Source organism: Amphiura filiformis, unplaced genomic scaffold (assembly GCF_039555335.1).
Source record: "Amphiura filiformis unplaced genomic scaffold, Afil_fr2py scaffold_106, whole genome shotgun sequence".
Classification (NCBI taxonomy): Eukaryota; Metazoa; Echinodermata; class Ophiuroidea; order Amphilepidida; family Amphiuridae; genus Amphiura; species Amphiura filiformis.
Genome location: NW_027305570.1, coordinates 203582 through 209581, shown reverse-complemented (window position 1 = coordinate 209581; position 6000 = coordinate 203582).

The window sequence follows — 6000 nt, the reverse complement described above, 5'->3', positions numbered from 1 at the left end:
ATGATTCTCAAGTGCTATCAGTAGACTGAAGCTGGGCATTGTAGCTGCTTTATTTACTGAGTAGCGGCCGGCCCTATGTTTTAGCGTTTGGGGCCCTGGGGCCCATATTATGTGACATATGGGGATTATATATACATATGACAATATAATACTAAAGACCTATCTGTGTACCACATCTGAACCCTGTAGCTACTTTATTTGTTGAGACGCGGCCGGCCCTTTGTTTTAACATTTGGGCCACTGGGGCCCCCAGCCTTGTACATCTGGGGCCAAAATGGGCAAAAGGCACATCTACAACCTAGGGCCCATACATATGCCACATATGAGCCCTAGTGAACTTGTACTTTTAGAGCTAGGCTTGTCAATCTGTTGCACCATATTTTAACATTTGGGCCCCTGGGGCCCATAATATATAAATATGGGGCTCTTGTAAATTTGTAAATATAGAGTACCCCTAGGGCTATCAGTGTACCAACTCAGGGCCCTGAGGCTGCTTCATTTGATGAGAAACGGCGTGCTTTGTATTTTCACATTTGGGCCCCTGGGGCCCGTGATCTTTGACCTCTGGGGCCAAGATGGGCAAAAGGCACTTCTACGGGGTAGGGCCCATAATTGCATGTGTAAAAAGTGAAAGTCCAAGTCACAAGCTTTAATTGAATGTAGGTTGCACTGTCGTAGCACTTAAAATGAAGAAATTGTAAAAAGTCCCCTCCCAGGGGAGTCGTCTCTCTTACTCTCCATAGGTTGCTGTTGTCAGTCTCTCTTACTCACAGTGAGGCTATGCAATATGATTCAGGGGAAACTATTCCAGAGGGAGTATGTAAATTAAATGGAACAGCCATTTCAGAGGGAGTATGTAAATTAAACGGAACAGCCTTTTTGGGGCCATTTCAGAGGGAGTATGTAAATTAAATGGAACAGCCAATGGGTATGTAATTTAACTGGAACAGCCTTAACGCTTCACGCTGGTATTTCCAATTATGATATAATACGATCTGTCTGTTTAGTCCTATGTGTGTGGGGTGGATTGGTGTGTGGGTGTTAGTAACAATATAATTCTCAGGTGCTATCTGTGTACAAATTCTGAGCCCGGAAGCTGCGGTCTTTGATGAGAAACGGCCCGCCCTTTGTTTTAACATTTGGGGCCCTGGTGCCCATAATATTTAACTTATGAGGCCCATGTACATAATTATGTTGAAGTATAATTTTCTAGTGCTATCAGTAGACTCAAGCTGGCCACTGTAGCTACTTTATTTACTGAGTAACGGCCGGCCCTATGTTTTAGCGTTTGGGGCCCTGGGGCCAATATTATGTGATATATGGGGCTCATATGTACATATAACAATGTAGTTCTCAGGTGCAATCTGTGTACAAACTCTGAGCCATAAAGCTCCTTTATATGATGAGAAACGGCCGGCCCTTTGTTTTAACATTTGGGGCCCTGGGGCCCAATATATATAACTTATGGTGCTCATGTACATATGTTGAAGTATGATTCTCAAGTGCTATCAGTAGACTGAAGCTGGGCATTGTAGCTGCTTTATTTACTGAGTAACGGCCGGCCCTATGTTTTAGCGTTTGGGGCCCTGGGGCCCATATTATGTGACATATGGGGATTATATATACATATGACAATATAATACTAAAGACCTACCTGTGTACCACATCTGAACCCTGTAGCTACTTTATTTGTTGAGAAACGGCCGGCCCCTTGTTTTAACATTTGGGCCACTGGGGCCCCCAGCCTTGTACATCTGGGGCCAAAATGGGCAAAAGGCACATTTACAACCTAGGGCCCATACATATGCCACATATGAGCCCTAGTGAACTTGTACTTTTAGAGCTAGGCTTGTCAATTTGTTGCACCATATTTTAACATTTGGGCCCCTGGGGCCCATAATATATAACATATGGGGTTCTTGTAAATTTGTAAATATAGAGTACCCCTAGGGCTATCAGTGTACCAACTCAGGGCCCTGAGGCTGCTTCATTTGATGAGAAACGGCGTGCTTTGTATTTTCACATTTGGGCCCCTGGGGCCCGTGACCTTTGACCTCTGGGGCCAAGATGGGCAAAAGGCACTTCTACGGGGTAGGGCCCATAAGTGTACCACATATGGGCCCCAGGGCCTTTGTAGTTTTAGCGCTAGCCTTGACAAAATGATGTGTTTGATGGAGAAGAAGGAGGAGGAGAAGAAACCACAGAATAAGAATATACCCGTCCATGCTTCGCATGCGGGTATAACTAGAAGGCTATATATTTGTACACAAATACGGCTATACCCGCATGTACCCAAACTTACAGTCCTTATTTGCTGAGGACTTAAAATAAAGAAATTGTAAAAAGTCGCCCAATTGGGCAGAAAATGTGTAAAAAGTGAAAGTCCAAGTCACAAGCTTTAATTGAATGTAGGTTGCACTGTCGTAGCACTTAAAATAAAGAAATTGTAAAAAGTCCCCTCACAGGGGAGTCGTCTCTCTTATTCTCCATAGGGTGCTGTTGTCAGTCTCTCTTACTCACAGTGAGGCTATGCAATATGATTCAGGGAAACTATTCCAGAGGGAGTATGTAAATTAAATGGAACAGCCAATGGGTATGTAATTTAACTGGAACAGCCTCAACGCTTCACGCTGGTATTTCCAATTATGATAATACGATCTGTCTGTTTAGTCCTACGTGTGTGGGGTGGATGGGCGTGTGGGTGTTAGTAACAATATACTTCTCAGGTGCTATCTGTGTACATATTCTGAGCCCGGAAGCTGCTTTCTTTGATGAGAAACGGCCGGCCCTTTGTTTTAACATTTGGGGCCCTGGGGCCCAATATATATGACTTATGGGGCTCATGTACATATGTTAAAGTATGATTCTCAAGTGCTATCAGTAGACTCAAGCTGGGCATTGTAGCTGCTTTATATACTGAGTAACGGCCGGTCCTATGTTTTAGCGTTTGGGGCCCTGGGGCCCATATTATGTGACATATGGGGATTATATATACATATGACAATATAATACTAAAGACCTATCTGTGTACCAAATCTGAACCCTGTAGCTGCTTTATTTACTGAGTAATGGCTGGCCCTATGTTTTAGCATTTGGGGCCCTGGGGCCCATATTATGTGGTATATGGGGCCCATATGTACATATAACAATGAAATTCTCAGGTGCAATCTGTGTACAAACTCTGAGCCCTAAAGCTGCTTTAACTGATGAGAAACGGCTGGCCCTTTGTTTTAATATGTGGGGCCCTGGGGCCCATAATTTTTTACTTATGAGGCTCATGTACATATGTTGAAGTATAATTCTCAAGTGCTATCAGTAAACTCAAGCTGGGCATTGTAGCTACTTTATTTACTGAGTAACGGCCGGCCCTATGTTTTAGCGTTTGCGGCCTTGGGGCCCATATTATGTGACATATGGGGGTTATACATACATTTGACAATACAATACTAAATACCTACCTGTGTACCAAATCTGAACCCTGTAGCTACTTTATTTGCTGAGAAACGGCCGGCCCTTTGTTTTAACATTTTGGCCCCTGGGGCCCCTAGCCTTGTAAATCTGGGGCCAAAACGGGCAAAAGGCACATCTACAACTTAGGGCCCATACATATGCCATGTATGAGCCCTAGTGATCTTGTACTTTTAGAGCTAGGCTTGTCAATCTGTTGCACCATATTGTAACATTTGGGCCCCTGGGGCCCATAATATATAACATATGGGGCTCTTGTATATTTGTAAATATAGAGTGCCCCTAGGGCTATCAGTGTACCAACTGAGGGCCACGAGGCTGCTTCATTTGATGAGAAATGGCGTGCTCTGTATTTTCACATTTGGGCCCCTGGGGCCCGTGACCTTTGACCTCTGGGGCCAAGATGGGCAAAAGGCACTTCTACGGGCTAGGGCCCATAAGTGTACCACATATGGGCCCCAGGGCCTTTGTAGTTTTAGCGCTAGCCTTGACAGAATGATGTGTTTGATGGAGAAGGAGAAGGAGGAGGAGAAGAAGAACTAGAAGGCTATATAATTTGTACACAAATACGGCTATACCCGCATGTTATCGGTGTACCCAAACTTACAGTCCTTATTTGCTGAGGACTTAAAATGAAGAAATTGTAAAAAAATCGCCCAATTGGGCAGAAAATGTGTAAACAGTGAAAGTCCAATTCACAAGCTTTAATTGAATGTAGGTTGCACTGTCGTAGCACTTAAAATAAAGAAAATGTAAAAAGTCCCCTCCCAGGGGAGGCGTCTCTCTTACTCTCCATATGTTGCTGTTGTCAGGCTCTCTTATTCACAGTGAGGCTATGCAATATGATTAGGGGAAAACTATTCCAGAGGGAGTATGTAAATTAAATGGAACAGCCATTCCAGAGGGAGTATGTAAATTAAACGGAACAGCCTATTTTGTGGCCATTTCAGAGGGAGTATGTAAATTAAATGGAACAGCGAATGGGTATGTAATTTAACTGGAATAGCCTTAACGTTGATGTCATCTATATTATAATTATGCTATTCTCTGTGCCATTTGGGCCATTTCAGAGGGAGTATGTAAATTAAATGGAACAGCCAATGGGTATGTAATTTAAATGGAACAGCCTTAACGCTTCACGCTGGTATTTCCAATTATTATATTATAATACGGAAGCTGCTTTATTTGATGAGAAACGGCCGGCCCTTTGTTTTAACATTTGGGGCCCTGGGGCCCATTATATTTGACTTATGCGGTTCATGTACATATGTTGAAGTATAATTCTCTAGTGCTATCAGTAGACTCAAGTTGGGCACTGCAGCTGCTTTATTTACCGAGTAATGGCTGGCCCTAGGTTTTAGCGTTTGGGGCCTTGGGGCCAATATTATGTGATATATGGGGCTCATATGTACATATATGGGTGTTAGTAACAATATAATTCTCAGGTGCTATCTGTGTACAAACTCTGAGCCATAAAGCTGCTTTATATGATGAGAAACGGCCGGCCCTTTGTTTTAACATTTGGGGCCCTGGGGCCCAATATATATGATTTATGGGGCTCATGAACATATGTTACAGTATGATTCTCAAGTGCTATCAGTAGACTCAAGCTGGGCATTGTAGCTGCTTTATTTACTGAGTAACGGCCGGCCCTATGTTTTAGCGTTTGGGGCCCTGGGGCCCATATGGGGGTTAGATATACATATGACAATATAATACTAAAAGTCCTATCTGTGTACCAAATCTGAACCCTGTAGCTACTTTATTTGCTGAGAAACGGCCGGCCCTTTGTTTTAACATTAGGGCCCCTGGGGCCCCCAGCCTTGTTCATCTGGGGACAAAACGGACAAAAGGCACATCTACAACTTAGGGCCCATATATATGCCACATATGAGCCCTAATGATCTTGTACTTTTAGAGCTAGGCTTGTCAATCTGTTGCACCATATTTTAACATTTTGGCCCCTGGGGCCCATAATATATAACATATGGGGCTCATGAATATTTGGCAAAATAGAGTACCCCTAGGGCTATCAGTGTACCAACTCAGGGCTCTGAGGCTGCTTCATTTGATGAGAAATGGCGTGCTTTGTATTTTCACATTTGGGCCCCTGGGGCCCGTGACCTTTGACCTCTGGGGCCAAAATGGGCAAAAGGCACTTCTACGGGGTAGGGCCCATAAGTGTACCACATATGGGCCCCAGGGCCTTTGTAGTTTTAGCGCTAGCCTTGACAGAATGATGTGTTTGATGAAGGAGAAGGAGGAGGAGAAGAAACCACAGGATAACAATATACCCGTCCATGCTTCGCATGCGGGTATAAGGAGAAGAAACCAAACTAGAAGGCTATATATTTGTACACAAATACGGCTATACCCGCATGTTATCGGTGTACCCAAACTTACAGTCCTTATTTGCTGAGAACTTAAAATAAAGAAATTGTAAAAAGTCACCCTATTGGGCAGAAAATGTGTAAAAAGTGAAAGTCACAAGCTTTAATTGAATGTAGGTTGCACTGTCGTAGCACTTAAAAT